The sequence below is a fragment of the Chrysochloris asiatica genome, unplaced genomic scaffold, assembly GCF_000296735.1.
Source record: "Chrysochloris asiatica unplaced genomic scaffold, ChrAsi1.0 scaffold00127, whole genome shotgun sequence".
Taxonomy (NCBI): Eukaryota; Metazoa; Chordata; class Mammalia; order Afrosoricida; family Chrysochloridae; genus Chrysochloris; species Chrysochloris asiatica.
The window spans coordinates 6293014-6310293 of NW_006408645.1; the positions used below are offsets into that span (position 1 = coordinate 6293014).

Genomic DNA, 17280 nt, shown 5'->3' on the forward strand with positions numbered 1-17280 from the left:
CTTTAAAAAGGTCTTGTGCAGCAGATTTGCCTAATGTAATATATCATTTGATTTCTTGACTGCTGCTTCCATGAGTGTTGATAATTGATCCAAAAAGAATGAAGTCCTTAACAACTTCAATCTTTTCTTCATTGATACGAATGTTGTTAACTGGTCCAGTAGTGATGATTTTTGTTTTCTTTACATTGAGACACAATCCATACCAAAGGCTGCGGTCTTTGACCGACCTTCATCAGTAATTCTTTTAAGTACTCTTCACTTTCAGCAAGCAAGGTTGTATCATCTGCATATCACTGGTTGTTAATGAATCTTCCTCCAATTCTGATGCCATGATTTTCTTCACATAACCCAGTTTCTTGTATCATTTGCTCAGTATACAGGTTGAACAAATATGGTGAAAGAATACAATTCTGTTACAAACATGGGAATTCTATATAGATAGGGTCACTATAACCTGAGTGGAAATTGACTTGATGGTAGTGGATTTTTTTAATTGATGTTGTACCACAATGGTTTAGTGATTGGCTGCTGGGTCAGTAGTTTGAGCCCATAAGCCATTCTGTGGGAGAAAGATGAGGCAGAGTGCTTCTCTACGAGGTGCTTCTAGTCTGTCCTACAGAGTATGTCTGAGTCAGAGTCGGCTCAACAGCAGAGGCAGGGATCTATTTCTATTTCTGTGTGATGTTTGCATCAAAGTTTTGGGGGTAATTTGGGTAGAGCTGTATTGGATTAGACACTGAAAAACTGGGTTAAACACAGCTTAGGGGCATTCTTTAGTGTAGGATTTTCAAAGCCTTCCATTTGTTCTTGTATTTTTCAAACTTATTTGCCTAAGACCGCTCTAGAAAGCACTTCCAAATCTGTTTCTTACACTGCAGCATGTTCATATTCAATAATAGTAATCCAAATCAAAGCTACCTCTTACCTACTGTCATCCAGTCACTTGGCGCTCATAGTGACGCAGTAGAACAGACTGGAACTGCTCCATGGGATTTCCGAGGCTATGCATTCTCATGGAAGCAGACAGCCTCATCTATCTCCTGAGAGTAGCTGGTGGATTTGAACCACCAACTTTGAGCTTAGCAGTTGCTTAACCCACTGCACCACCAGGGCTCCTTTAACCACCTCTTGCTGTTGTTAAGTGTGATCCAGTCAGTTCCAACTCATAGTGAACTTTACTAAGTCCTTACTACTTGCCAGATGTAATGCTAAGGGTTTGTATAAGCATAATTGCATTAATACTTGCAACAAACTCTGATCAGACAACATTATTATCCCCATTACATAGACAGGGAAGCTGAGATTATAAATTTGCCCAAAGCATGTAGCAGAGAGTCTGAATCTAGAGGTTGTATCTTTGCACACCACTTGATTATGTTTCCCTAATACTACAAAAATATGTAGCTATTGTTAAGTGCCATCAAGTCAGTTCCAACTCATAGCAATGCTGTATAGGGTTTCCAAGGAGTAGCTGGTGGTCCGAACAGTCAACCTTGTGGCAAGCAGTCATGTATGTATCCTACAGCACCATACACAGTTCCACAGCTCCCTCTTATTCAAGATACATTAATGAAAACATTCTTCAAAAAAAAAAAAAAAAATGATAAAAGCACATTCTCAGGATGAAAACTGCAAAGCTGTTCTCATTTTTGTTTTTCCTGTCCTGTCGATGGCCTAATGCTGTTGCAGTCCCCAAATGAACAAAGTCTGCATGACTTTCATCAACAACAGAGCCAGGTCCTATCTTTAATCTGTAAAACAAATGTTTAAGCCAAAGAGTATTTCTGATATTTAAATTTATTATCAGTGTTTCAGGTGGAAAAGGGATTTGAATGCTGTTAGAGATAATGTGATTTATGCTTTGCATAGGATGTGCATTATCAATCATTTAAACATTTTGCGATAGCTCTTTCCTAGATGTTTGCTACCAGGATGGCATAAATAAACAAAAGTACAATCTGAATATACCAGCTCTTCTGCCACAATGAAAGACACATGGTCTTACTTGGGAGGAAAGAGAGATAGTTTTACCTCATGGAAGTAGAAAAAAATGGCCAGCTTTGAACATTTGTCGTTTCTATGAAATTTCACTTTATGAATGTGTATATCCTTAACCTGTAACCTGGTGTAGGTTAGCATGGTAACGGGGCAAATAAAAGTCTTCCATTCAAACTATCATTTAAATTTTCTTAAATAGTTGGGGCTGAATAGATTCATGACTGCAGGTTATACCATTGCCTTCTCTGGTTTCAGAAGACACTCTGGAAGATTGGTGTTCTGCTGCATTACAAGTTGTAAGAAAGCTTGAATGTGAATTTCTTCATCCATATGATATAGGGACTATGTTATCAAGATCTAGTATTAATATGTATCTGAAATGGGTGGTACAATGTTTGACTCACAGTAAATCATACATTTTGATGCCTTTTTACAACTCCCTTTAACTTTGTACTATGGAATACATTCTGTGGTCAGTGTATGAGAAAAAACACATTATCTTTTTTTTTTTTCTTTTAAAAATGATTCACATTTAATAACTGATGCTTCATCATTAAGATACACACGTATTTATATTTTCTCAAAAACTAACCCCGAGAATACCCCCATTACCCACCCTCCCCACCGAAGAGTGCGCCCAAGCTACTTGCTGCGGCCCGAATCGAGTGGTATTTCCCATCCAGCCCCAGTTGTGCTGTGGTCTGTGTGCCGCCCAGCCACAGTGGGAAGCTGTCCTCCTACCCCAGTGATTTAGTGGCAGTTCTTGGGGAGACCCGGTCTACACCCCCCCATCTCTATACCCTCACCAGGTCCTCAGCACTTTTGCAATAAATGGGTCCCCATGTGCGCCAGCTGTCTGCTCTTGCTCCTGCCCCAACCTCCATCCAGATATATGCGCTGAGAACCACGAGAAGGATCTTCCAGGCCCCGGTTTCACCCTCTGACTGTAGACCTGGGCCTGCCCTAGAGGCTGAGCTGCAAAGGCCCCTCCCTGGCACTCCAGCGCCTACTCAGGCCTCATCGATCTGTAGAGCTGATTCCTGGGAGGTTGGTCCTTTTGGGCTGCTGCACTTTGAAGACTCCTTGCTGGTGGATACTCTCGTCCAACTTCACAGCAGCCTGGGCCGAGCTCGCAGCAGTAAACTTGATGTTGGCATAGCCCTTAGGGTGTCTGGAGAGCTTGTCCCACAGAATGGTGATGCGGTGGATCTCCCCACAGAGGTTACAGTAAGCCCCCAGCTCCTCTAACCAGGCTCCGTAGTCGTCCACATTACCCACATAGATAGTTATCAGTTTTTAGAAAAGCAGTGCTCAGCATTCTGTTCAATCTTGATCACAACAGGGCCTATTCAACTTTTGGGGATCCTGGACCCCCTTATATGTTTATAGAAAAGAATGCAGTGGCAAAACCCTATAGAAGACATAATAAAGTAAAAGGGAAGGATACAAGATTCAGGAAGAAAGGGATATTACAAACTAGGCAAAAAGTCAAAGAGAGATGTCATGAGAGGAAGGGTAATGGCTTTCTGACACATGATAGAATCCTTACTGGAGGTCGTCTGTCCTGTCCCAGTCTTGATGGCCTTTGTTTTCACATCTTTGTTTTGGTAATAAATGGACATCTTCAGCCTAATTTATAGAAGATTCCTTGATTCTTGCCAAATGTTTTATTAAAACATTAATTTTAGGCAGAGATGATAACGCGGAGTGATGAAGCAACTGGGGACTTTGGACCCAGAGAGGGAAAGGGACTGTGGGCTGAAAACTGGGAGGAGGAGGGGGAAGTGTAGGGAGGGGGGGGTTCTGGGATATACCCTTTGAGTGGTTGATGATGCATGGAGGGGATTGGAACCATGGCAATGAGATGATATACGATGAAATGAATGTAAAACTAAAGTTCCCCCATGTAAACTATCATATAATTCACAATAAAATGTTTAAAAAAAAACCAAAACATTAGTTTTGTAAGATAGTTAGTAACAGATTCAGACATGTAAGATGCAGAAATAGTCTGAAAGATATTTTCATGAAAACCCTTTGATTATCTCCAGGAGATAACATTAAGGAACAATCCGATACTCCCCTACTTTACTCTAGAAAACATTAAGTGATGTTATTTTTTGGTGAGGTCAAAATCCTAAAAGTTTTTCGAAAGTAGGAGCAAAATTTGAGAACCCACGATAGCTTAGGAGCAATAAGAACAAAACAAAAGAACCTCTCAAGTTGAAGCTCCTCATCATGAACTTCATGCTAGTTCTCCTTCTCAAAGTCCCTTTTCAACATAAAAAGGATCAACAGTGATAATATCCAGTTCAATTTCTTCTCTCCTATTTGGCCTTCTAAGTTTCTTCTATTCTTTGTAAGGAAGCACAGTGGCTTCATCTGATAAGCACCAAACTACACACCACAGGTCCACAATTCAAAGCCACCAGTCACTTTGTGAGAGAAAGGCAACTCTTTCTGCTCCGGAAGAGATTTAAAAGTCTGAGAAACTCTGTACAAGGTTGTGATGAGTTGAAACTGACTTGATGGTCCTTAACAACAATAAATTTTTTATAAAAATAATGTTGCAAAACACACAATTCTTATATATTTTGCTCAATATAAAGACTGAGGAACATGTTATCATTCTTTATCTCTTATCACAATGTGTCTTCTAGGCATGGAAGAAACTGGGTATAATGAATACGTACCATGAATAGTGAGAGCATTCAAATTTATATATCCATAGGTGAAAGAAACAACATCAGTAAAAGGCACATATTAATAACGAGTAAAAGACCAGTTAATAAGTGTGAGTAACACATATCTCAAGCATTTATAGTCTATGGATACACTGAAAGAATTCTAAAGCATTTAATTTTTAAAATGTTACTAAAAGCAATATTCTAGAAACTATTTTATAAGTATTTAATTTAAAATGAAAAGTTTTATGTGTCAACTGTAAAATATCCAAGTGGGTACACAATTTTTCAAAATTCCTCACTTCCAAATTCAGTTGAAATGTGAAAATTAGTTTCAATATATAGTCATCATTGTTATTACATGAAATATATTGAAATATTATATTAACTTCATTATCAACAAAAAATAAACTTAGCAAATATAAACAAATGATAATGCTCTTTAAAATCTAGACTCATAGTGTAGCACTATAGGATAAACATTGGACTGCTAACTACAAGGTCGGCAGTTCACACTCACCATCTGCTCTTCACTTGGAAGCCCTATACAGAGTCACTACGGGTCAGAACAGTCTCAAAAGCACTTAACAAAAACAGCAATTAAGATCTGACACAAATTTATGTGAAATACTAAATGAATTAGTGTGTATATTGCCACAGTACCTTAAGTGCATTAAGACATGATCAGAAATGTCAAATTTAAAAGCTCCTCAAAGGTTTGACAAAAAATGGCGTGCTAAACAGATTTCAAATAATCATTTTTTTGTTTTATATTCTATTGAAAACAGTCAAATTATGAAGCACTTCCTAGCTTCACATCATTGACTTGGTACTATTTTCTTGTCAACTTCAAGCTTAAAGTTATATATTAATGACAGCGTAAATATTGATGAATCATGGATAATGCAGGAAGTGTCTTTTGGTTGTGGGGGGTGGGTGAGATAATGCTAATACTTAAAACAAGATGTTATGGAGGAATATTGATGATTCATGGTTTGTCATTTCCCTCCACACAGGAAGAGATTTCGAACTTTTCCGTATGTAAAAGGTACACATATTCCAAGCAGGAGAAATGACAAGCATGGGCTCACACAGAGGTTAACTACAACATAAACCAAGTGGGTCTTAAACATAGTAAAAGAGGAGAAAGGAAATGTAGGTTTACAACTATTAATAGTGAATAAAAGATCAAAGAGTCTTTATAGTTTAATAGAAAAAAAAACAATTTTTTCTCCATATACCTCTGAATCTTTTACAATAAATCATTCATGTATCATGTGACTAAAATATGAATATAAAGGTATTTTTAACCAATAAGGGAGCTATTATATATATTTCTTTTCTGTTCCTACATCCAATTCCTTTCTTTGTTTAAATCACTGAAAGACTGATAGACAATATTGCTTAAATTGATTGCTACGCCACGTTTCATGGAAGACAAAATCTGTTACTTATCTTTTGTCACTGGATCTGTATAACACTCTAATACCAAATAGCTGTTGTTGTTAAGTTCCGTAAAGTCAATTCCAACGCAAAGCAACCCTGTATAGGGTTTTGGAGGAGTGGCTGATAGGTTGAATACCCAATCTTGCAGTTATCTGTCCAGTGCTTATCCTACATCCTATACAGCCACACCAGGCAGATGTTGTTGTTGTTAAGTGCCGTCAAGTCAGTTCTGACCCATAGTGACCCTGTATATGGTTTCTGAGGAGCAGCTGGTGAGCTTGAACTGCCGACCTCGCAGTTCAAATGGCTTTGCAGTCTGGAGCATTAACCCACAGAACCACCAGGCAGATATTAATATCCTCATTTTACAGATGTGCAAACACAGAATTAGAGAAGCTAATTAATTCTCCCAAGAATATATAGTGGTAATTGGCAAGCCTGCTTTATGTACAGAATTGAGGAGTTTTCTTTCTAAGAGAAAGCAGACTTGATGGTACAGAGCTTTAGCACCTGTCTGTTAATACAAAGGTTAGCAGTTCCAACCCACCAGCTGCTCTGCAGAAGAACTATGTGGCAGTCTGCTTCCATAAAGATTGCAGCTTTTTGAATACTTATGGAGTAGTTCTACTTTGTCCTACGGGTTGCTATGGGTCAGAATTGTCTCAATTGTTGTAGTTTTTTTTATCCTAAGAAAACAAAATGTGATTGTTGGGACCCACCAGGTGATCAAACTTATGAGTAGAACTAACCAACAGGGATTTCTAGGCTCTAGACTTTATGGAGTTCTGGTAGCATAGTGGTGATGACTAGGGCTGCGAACCTCAGGGTCAGTAGTCCGAAACTACTAGCTGCACCGCAGGAGAAAGATGAGGCTTTCTGCTCCCGTAAAGGTTTACAGCCTCAGAAACCCTGTACAGAGTCACTATGAGTCGGAACCGACTCTACAGCACATAACAACAACAACAAGTCTTATGGGGAATCCTGATGTAGCACTGTAGAATATGCACTGGCCTGCTACCTGCAAAGTTGGCCATTCAAACCTACCAGCCATTCCATGGAAACCCCTATGCAGGGTTGCTATGAGTGGGAACTGATTCAACAGCACTTAATAACAACAACAATCTTTATAGAGTGCTAGTGTTGTCCACGGCACATAACAACAACAACAAGTGTTGTCCCATCCCATGGACTGCCAAAAGAACCAATGGATCCGTTTTGGAAGAAGTGCAGCCAGAGTGCTCCTTGGAGGTCATTATGCCCAAACTTTGTCTCTCACACTTTGGACATATTGTCAGGAGGGACCAGTCACTGGAGAAGGATATCATGTTTGGTAAAGTGGAGGGTCAGAGAAAAAGACGAAGACCCCCAACAAGATAGATTGGCAAAGTGGCAGCATCAATGGGCTCAAGAATGGCAACAAGTCTGAGGTTGACCCAGGACCGGGCAGTGTTTCGTTCTGTTGTGCATAGGGTTGCTATGAGTCGGTATCAACTCGAGGGCACCTAACAGCAACAACAGTGTGGTGCTGTAGGATAAACACTGGACTGCTAACTGAAAGGTCAGCGGTTCAAACTTACCAGTCACTTTTCAGAAACACTCTACAGGATTGTTATGAATCAGAATTCACTCAATGGTACTTAACAGCTACACTCTAAAAGGGTGCGGATCATCAGGCCCTTCTCCCATGGAGCTGCTAGTTGAGTGTGAACCCCCACACTTTCATTTAGCAGCTTTAACCATTTACACCACCAGGGCTCCATGTTATTGTTATTAAATGTATTCGAGCCGGTTCCAACTCATAGTGACTCTGTATAGGGTTTCCGAGGAGTGGCTGGTGGATTTGAACTGCCAGTCTTGTGGTTAGCAGTCCAATGTTGATCCTACAGTGCTACACCAGGATTTCTCCAATACCCACATTTAAAACTGAAAAACAGAGATACTCCAAAGACCACGGTTTCTTCTCAAGCCCTTCAATAAATATTTCATACTCGGCTTCAATATCTAAGAGCATTTGTCATGCCAAGGCACGGGTATTTGGATTTATAGACTTTTAGAATTCAAGAATTAGAGTAAAAGTTTAAGAATGGCCTCAGGTGAACATGGCAATGCAAGCGGTGCGGAGCGTGCGGGTCGCTGACTATAGCTGTGTGCGGCGCCCAGCAAGCCCTGCTCGAAACGAAGCTGGGGCCCAGGACCGGGCACCGTGAGGACACTGCGCACCGGCAACGCTCTGTTCTCGGTGCGTAGGTTCACAGACAAACATGAGTGGGTAACAGCAGACGATGGTATTGGAACAGTGGGAATCAGCAATTTTGCACAGGAAACTTTGGGAGATGTTGTTTACTGCAGTCTTCCTGAAAGTTGCAACAAAATTGAATAAACAAGAGGAGTTTGGCGCTTTGGAAAGTGTGAAAGCTGCTAGTGAACTCTACTCTCCTTTATCCGGAGAGGTAACAGAAATCAATGATGCTCTTACAGAAAATCCAGGACTCGTTAACAAATCCTGTTATGAAGATGCTTGGCTGATCAAGATGACATTGAGCAATCCATCAGAACTTGATGAACTAATGAGTGAAGAAGCATATGAGAAATAAATAAAATCTATTGAGGATTGAAAATGGAACCCCTAAATAAACTAGTATGAAACAATTTACTCCAGTACAGTTGTCTTAAATTAGTAATGGATCAAATAAAATAGCTTTTAGTAATACCAATGGAAAACAAGAACTACTTTGTTACAAAAATGCTATTGGAAGAAAGTATTCCTTAACTTTCTAATGACTGCAGAGAAATACAATACACATGATTTTTAGGGTAGGATCTAGTGTTAATATTCAGAATTCATGAAATTATCTGTCCTTAGGATAGTTACAGAAATTAGGTATTTCAAGGGGTGACATGGTTATCTCACGTCTCACATCATTTTGTAGCTATTACTGATATCCATACGAATTTGGGGCACAGTACCCAATGATCTTTCCACTGGAAATGACCGAAGTGATGATCTTCTGTCAGCTGTGTAATATTAGCAGAAGATATCTTAATTTTGTGATATACTTGCCTTTGCTGGTGCTATTTTTACATAATGAGGCAACAGTCTTGCAGCATAATAAGAAACAGTTTAATAATAAAACATTGAATTTCTTCAAAAAAAAAAAAAAAAGAATGACCTCAATGTTTGCCCAATTATTTAGAGGCATTTGGAATTTTGTTGTGAGGTCAGTATGTTGAAACAAACAAGCAAAAGTATTAGGAAACATAGAGGGAATGGAAACAAACACTGCTGAACAATGAAATGATAGTGTAAAGCCGATGTTCTCCCATGTAAACTATCACTCAGTTTACAAATATAAACTTGAAGAAAAAAAAAAAAAGAGGGAATGGCTTGTTCCCACATTGTCTTTTCCCTCCTTACTGGAAACAGTGTTACCTGTTACATGAAAGAAAACACACCTCTGTTGTTTTCTTTGTTTTATTTTTGTAAGTATTAGGAAACAACTTTACCTGATGTCATGTTTAAAAAACAAGAGTAGCCAACAATAGTGAAGATTTTGTTTTAAGGTCAAAGCATTCAGCTCTCCTGCTATTTTTAGTGACTTCATCATCTGAAATATACAATGAATTATTCATGGCTCGAAGGATATGGCCATACCTCTAGTTAGTTTGTTCTCTTTTACTAAACAGTGACAGATTCTAGAGTGTTTATGCAAAGGAGACTTCTGACTCTGGGTGTTGTTGTTGTTGTTAAGTTCTGTCAAGTCGGTTACGACACATAGCCATCCTTCCAAGTAGCAGCTGGTGAGCTTGAACCACTGACCTTGTGGTTCAAACTGACTTTATATTTCAGCCCATTGACCCACAGCACCACACCAGGGCTCCTTTGACTCTGGGTAGGACAGCACAATGTGAGGCGTTTCTAATCCTTTTCTCAATGACTAGGAAGTAAGTGTGTCATTGTATGGGAGAAACTTTCACTCCACCAGCACAAGTGGCACTGAAGAAATACTGGGGGCTGATTACTTTATAGCGGTTGGTGATGTCTGCCACAGAGTCAATTCCAACTCATAGCGATGCTGTATAGGATTTTGAGGCAATCGATTCTCATGGGAACAGAAAGTTCCTGAGGAGCCTCTATAGATTCGAACTGCAGACCTTGCAGTTAGCAGCCCAGCTTGCAATCCATTATGCTACCAGGGTTCCTTGATTTCTTTGTAAGTGGGGATATAATAGCAATCATCTCACATGTTGGGCTTCCTTTAGTACCGTCCTCATTCCCCAATCTGGTTGCCTTAAGTCACCTGATTATTGTAATTTTTAAGCTTCAAAGATAGACATACCTGTCAGAGATTATTGCTGTGAGCCAGTGATCAGGATTGGAAGATGGTTTGGAAATTATATGGCACCTACCTTGCTTATTACAGTCTCCAGCAAGCACCTGCAATTATGATATGAAAAGAAACTCAACAGCCCAGCAATTTGGTTTATGTTCCCGGTAAAAGCACCCATCTGTACTCTAATGAACCGTGTTGTGAGACAAGAAACTCAGACTGAAGGAGGCAGAACTAAGGCCATGCATTCCAAACAACAACAACAATAATATAAAACATTATCATCAGCCTAGCCTGACAGCCTATAAGACAGAGTAGAATTGCCCCACAGCATTTCCAAGGCATAAATCTGTATGGATCTACACTGCCACATCTTTTTCCCACGGCAATAGATAGTGGGTTTGAAGCTCTGACCTGTTAGTTAGCAGTCAAATGCTTAACCAGAGCCACTCGGACTTTATTTAAAAAAAAAGAAAAATAAACAAAATTACTGTCTAGATGGTTCAGACTCAGGATGGTCCAGGTATGACAGAGTAACAATGTACAGGGCTTCCAAGGAGTGGCTGGTGGGTTTGAACTGCCAATTTTGTGGTTAGCAGTCTAGTGCTTATCCTACAGCACCATACCAGGACTCCTCCAGGGCTCCTAAGATAATATAATACCCAGAGTCAAAATTGTAAAATACAGATACTCCAAAGATTCCAATTTCTTTTCAGGCCCTTCAGTAAATTTATTGATAACAGTTTTCAATGGCTGCTCTTTTAGAGTTAGATTTCTAAAGCTTTCTGCCAAGGCACATCGGCACGGACTTGAAGCTCCTACCTTTCAACTGTAGGCCATGTACATTACCACTTGCACCAACCAGGGACTCCGGATACAGATATAGGTGGAGATTCATTATGGTAAAAACTAAATAGGTCTTCACTCAATTTTTAAGCTGTCTCGCAATCAAAAATTTTATTTTTTAATCATAAAAAAGGTTGGGGTGATACATTAGCCAGGATCCTTACAATGTTAGGAAGAAGGTAGAGGGAGAGAAAGAAAAGGAGGTGGTATAGTAGGAAGAAGAGGGAAAAACCAGGGGGTCATTGTAATGCTAATCCTTAAATTTCTTAAGGATCATTAAACAAATGAATTAATATTCCTATTTTTTACTTCACCTTAAAAAACTGGCTTTGCCACAAAGCACTTCAGTTTCCCGTACTTTTAAAATAAGGATACCTCTAAGAGTTGGTGCATTGATTAAATAAAGATATGTCTGCACAATGCCTGGCATACACAAATAAATCAATACATGTTTATTAACTTTCTCTTCTCCACTCTCAGTAAAACAACCTCCATGGCCTGAAATCCCAGATAATAAGTATTTATCCATTTTATTTTAAAAAAACAATCCCTGCAGTACATAAACCTCTTTAGAAAGTTTCAGTCTCCATTCCCTCCTGGTCCTTTTTGTCCTAAGAAAGTTGCTCACCAGGGTTGTATTCTTTCACTGTGCTTATTCAGTCACTATACTTAGCAAATAATTCGAGAATTTGTATTATGTGAAGAAGAACATGGCATAAGGATTGGAGGAATATTCATTAATAACCTGTGATATGCAGATGATACAACCTTGTTTGCACAAAGCTAAGAGCGCATAAAATACTGATGAAGATTAAAGACTACAGCCTTCAGTATCGATTGTGCTTTAATGTGAAGAGAACAAAAAGACGTTCAGCCTGAGAAACTTTATACATGTTTGCTATGACTTGGAACAACAGCATATCTCCAAATAAAAGAAATAAATCTCATGAGGTGTTTGGTGAGACACAAAGAACGTCAGCAACTGTTCTTTGTGTTTTCTCTTGTTGTAAAAATGAGGTCATACAATACTTGTCATTTTGTGATTGACTTAATTTCACTCTCAGTATATGATGTCTTCCACCTCCATTCATGTTGTAGCATATGCCAGGACTTAATTTCTTTTTCTGATTGAATAGTGTATCTACTCTTTACTTATCAACGATCCCGATATCCAACATTTCCCTACTGAAAAAATCAACTATCCAGCTATTTTGCCCATTAACAAGGTATGCCTGTCAATGGAATGTCAAGGTAGGAGGTGAGAATAACACTGGCTGTAATGGTTAAAGTTATTCCATCAACTTGGCTGGGCCATGATTCTCACTGGTTTGACAGATATGTATTATTCAGCAGTGACGTAGTGATGTAGCTATTCTTCATCTTGTGATATGCCATTGTATGTATGTATTACATTTTTGTTTGTCTATTCATTTGCTGTGGTGCTGCAGGATGATGCACTGGACCAAAGGGTCAGTTTGAACTCCGAGGTTGGCAGTTTAAACCCACCAGTCATACCTCGGAAACTCAACACGTAGTGGCTATGAGTCAGAACTGACTCAATGGCACTTAACAACAGCAACATTCGTTTGTTGGTGGGCATTTCGTATTTCTAGTAATGGATATTACTGGATCAAATGGTAGTTCTATTTTCAGTTTTTTGAGGAAACACCACAGTTTTTCACAAAGACTACTATTTTGCATTCCCACCAGCAGTAAATACAGGTTCCGGTTCCTATACAATCTCCCTAACATTTGTAATTTCCTATGCTCCTCAGAATCCCTATATAGGGTGCTATGAGTTGAAATCGACTCCACAGCACTTAACAACAACAACATATATATGTGCATTGTTGTTGTTAAGTGCCATTGGTTCTGACTCATGCCGACCCTATATAGAGTTTCCAAGGATCGGTTAGTGACTTTGAACCAGAGACCTTGAGGCTCAAATCAGCCTTTGTGGTCTAGTGCATTATCCTAAAACACCACACCATGTTTGTGTGGATACATATTTGTGCCATTCCAAAGACAGGTGACCCAGCACAATGGGGAATTAATCAAACAGTATCATTAATATAATACACAAGATAAATCTTGCTGAAAATAATTCAAAAATGGTTACAATAGTATATCCACAGGGAGCTGCCAGAAATTCTAGTTAAATTCAGAAGAGGATGTAGAATAATGGATATCATTGCTGATGTCAGATGAATCTTAACTGAAAGAAAAGAATACCAGAAAAAACATGTATTTACGCTCTATTGACTATGCAAAGGCACTCAACTTTGCATATCATTACAACTATGGGTAACATTGAAAAGAACAGACATTACAGAACACTGAGTAGTGCTCATGAGGAACCATGCATAGACAAAGGGGCAGTTGTTAGAAAAGAACAAGGGGACACTGGATGGTTTAAAATCAGAAAAGGTATGTACCAGGGTTTATTCCTTCACCATAGCGATTCAATCTGTATACTAAGCAAAATAATCTAAGAACATAACATCAGGATTGGAGGAAGATACAAGAACAACCTGAGATATGCAAATGATGTAACTTTGCTTACTAAAAGCAAAGAGGACTTGAGATACTTATTGATGAAGATCAAAGCCTTCAGTATGGATTGCACCTCACTGTAAAGAAAACGAAAACCCTTACAGCTAAACCAACAATAACATCATGATAAATAGAGCAAAGAATGAGTTGTCAAGGACTTCATTTTATTTGGATCCATAATCAATGCTCATGGAAGCAGCAGTCAAGAAATCAAATAGTGTATTGTATTAGACAAATAGGCTATAAAAGAACTCCTTAAAGTGCTAAAGTTGAGCCCTGGTATGATGCTATAGGATAGGCACTGGACTGCTAAGCATAAGGTCACCAGTTCAAACCCACCAGCTGCTCTCAGAAACCCAATACAGGGTAACTGTGTGTGGGAACTGACTCTAGGGCACACAATAAGAGCAAAGTGTTAAAGAACAATTATGTCAGTTTGAGGACTAAGGTCCGACTAACCCAAGTCATGGAGTCCTGGTGTAGTGCTGGAGGATAATGCACTGACCACAAGGTCAGTTTGAACAGCAAGGTTGGCAGTTCAAGCCCACTAGTCACTCCTCAGAAACCCTACACAGGGTCACTATAAGTCTGAACTGACTCTAAGGCACTTAACAACAACAACAACAACCAAAGCAAGCCATGGTATTTTAAACTGACTCGTATTCATATGAAAGTTGGAGAATGAATAAAGAACATTTACAAGAATCTATGTATTTGAATTATACTTTAGGAAAAGAGTACTGAAAGTACCATGAAACGCTAAAAGAAAAAGCAAATCTATCTTGGAAAAAGTACAATTAGAATGCTTCTTAGAAATGATCATGGTGAGATTTTGTCCCTTATACTTTGGGTGTATTTTCAGGAAGGACCAGTCCCTAGAGAAAAATATCATGCTTGGAAAAGTGGAGGGCCATCAAAAAAGAGGAAGACCCCAACTAGATGAATTGAGACAGTAGCAGCAATAATTGGTTCAAACACAACAATTGTGAGAAGGGCACAGAACCTGGCAGTGTTTCATTCTGTTCTGCAGTCAAAACTAAAACAACGCACCTAACAACATATTTCTGTAGCTTTTAAAGTGTAACTATAACTCCCTAGTCTTTGCCCAGAAGCCTAGCCTCAAACCTTTACAAAAAAAGGTCCGGATATCTTAAGACAAAAAAAAAAACAAGAAGATAGAAAAACTATAAACAAAAAAACACTTCAAACTTACCTTAGCAAGGCCTACATATCAGACTTATTTGATCAATTATCCAAGTGTCTAAGGTTTATCAACACCACTCAAAAGCATTGCCACTTGTCATCAATACAGAGTATTTACTATCTTAAGATATTTACTATCTCTCTATTTTAAATCCAACCCTGGAAAATGGTGTCAACCATTTTTAAAGTAGTACTTCAATTTCCTCTATTAGTTATCAAATACTATACAGTGAGAGGCCTGTTGTGCCACTGCAGGATAAGCAGTGGACTGCTGAACACAATGTGGGCAGTTTTCACCCACCAGCAACTCTTGAAAGCCTATACAGGATCACTATGAGTAAGAAGTGACTCAGTGGTACCTTGTAATAACAACAATACAATTATATATGATTTGCCAGGATGTGTTAAGTGGCAAGGTTAATATAATGTCACTTTAAGAAAATACAATCCATCAACCTTGCTTTTCCTAATATCAAAATCATTGTGTTGTTAAAGATAGGTCAGAGAGTGAGTTCAAATTTTAGGTCTATCACACTTTACAGGGTCGCTATGAGTCAGAACCACCTCCACGGCACATAACCACAGCAACCACCACCACCTCTTACCTTTGGACTCCTTAGAACTTAACAACAACTTACTCTTAGGATGAACAGTAAATTCTTTACTTTTATGAATCTCAGTCATCTTGTTCCTATATCCACTGTGCCAGGAAAAATTTTAAATGAACATTAGCTCACTTGTGAAATGTCACTATATCCCAGTTTAAAATCATCCTCCCTCGTCTAAAATAATATATAGAAGAGCATTCCTGGGTTCAGAAGGATTTATTCAGTAGCCTACCAGACTCTGAATATAAAACTGGAGATAGATTGTCAAAGCACTGATAGACATTTACTTTTTCCTACTCATGCTTTATATATGTCATACAAAGTTTTCATCATTCTGTAAAGTCTCTCCACTGTCATAGCCTTTGTTGTTGTTGTTTTTAAGTACTATTGGTCCCAACTCATCTAAATAAGTGAGCTCTAACTGAGTCAATAAGACACAAATAACATTTCTTCCAGATATTCATTCATAGTCTTCTGGGTACTGGTATTTGTTTCTGGGATCATATAAAATTTACATTATATATGTGTTTTGTTGTTAAGTGCCATCTAGTTGGTTCTGACTCATAGAAACCCTGTATAGCAGGCAGTTTTAATACAGTTTAAACCAATCTTGTGGTTCAGTGCTTATCCTATAGCGCCACACCAAGACTCCATATATGTACTGGGTGGCTTCAAAATGTTCCTGGAAAAATAAAAATTAATAGCAAATGGAATTTTTCAATGAATTTTTTGAAGCTTCTTCATATATCCCTGAATGACACAAACGGTTTGCTCTCATCTCCCAACCTACAGGTTGGCAATTTAAATACAACAAGAAGCGCTACTGAAGAAAGGCTTGGTGATATGTTTCCATAAGGAGGCAGCCAAGAAAACCCTATGCACCAGTTTACCTATGTAACACACAATGTCATCATGAATCCGAATTGATTTAACAGCAAAGGGTTTTGGTTAGCAGACAAGCACTTAACCATTACACAAACAGGTTTCCTTATCTATATGAGTATATACATATGCATATGTGTATATAAAGCCCTGGTGGTACAGTCATTAAGCACTTGGTTGCGAAACAAAAGGTCAGTGGTCCTAACCTACCACAGTGATCTGCTCTCATAAGATAAAGCTTAGGAATCCTTATGGGTTAGCTCTACTTTGTCATATAGGATCTCTATGAGTTAGAATCTACTGATCAACACACAACAACCTATGTTTAGATGCAAACCCAGAAAGGAGAATCCTTCTGTGTATGAGGTTGCCAAGAGACTGAACAAGTGACCAGGGACAGTCCGACAGACATTGGTTTATGACAAAAAAAGAAAATGATTGTCTGCAAATAGTGAAACTTACTGACCAGGATGAGAATAGTAATGGTTTCCAGTGGCAGCCAACTAAACAGTCAAGATTTTCCAAGCTGGGAGGTGAGGGTGGGATTAGGGGTCTCTTGTACACTATGTGATAAACAAGCCTCATCTCTCAGGAAAGATGGGAAGGGGTGGTATAAAGAAAGTCTTATCTCCAGCCGAGACTCAGGGGAAAACAGAAAAATAACCAGGCACTAGGTGCCTGCTACTCCCTAGTAGACAAGTAGTTAATTTATGGGAGCATGGAGTTTCAGGA

The 17280-nt window shown here is 38.8% G+C and overlaps 1 pseudogene; it reads left to right on the forward strand.

The window, feature by feature from the left end:
• The first annotated feature begins 8227 nt into the window (after window positions 1-8227).
• LOC102833811 lies at window positions 8228-8743 on the forward strand (annotated as a pseudogene).
• Window positions 8744-17280: the final 8537 nt, after the last annotated feature.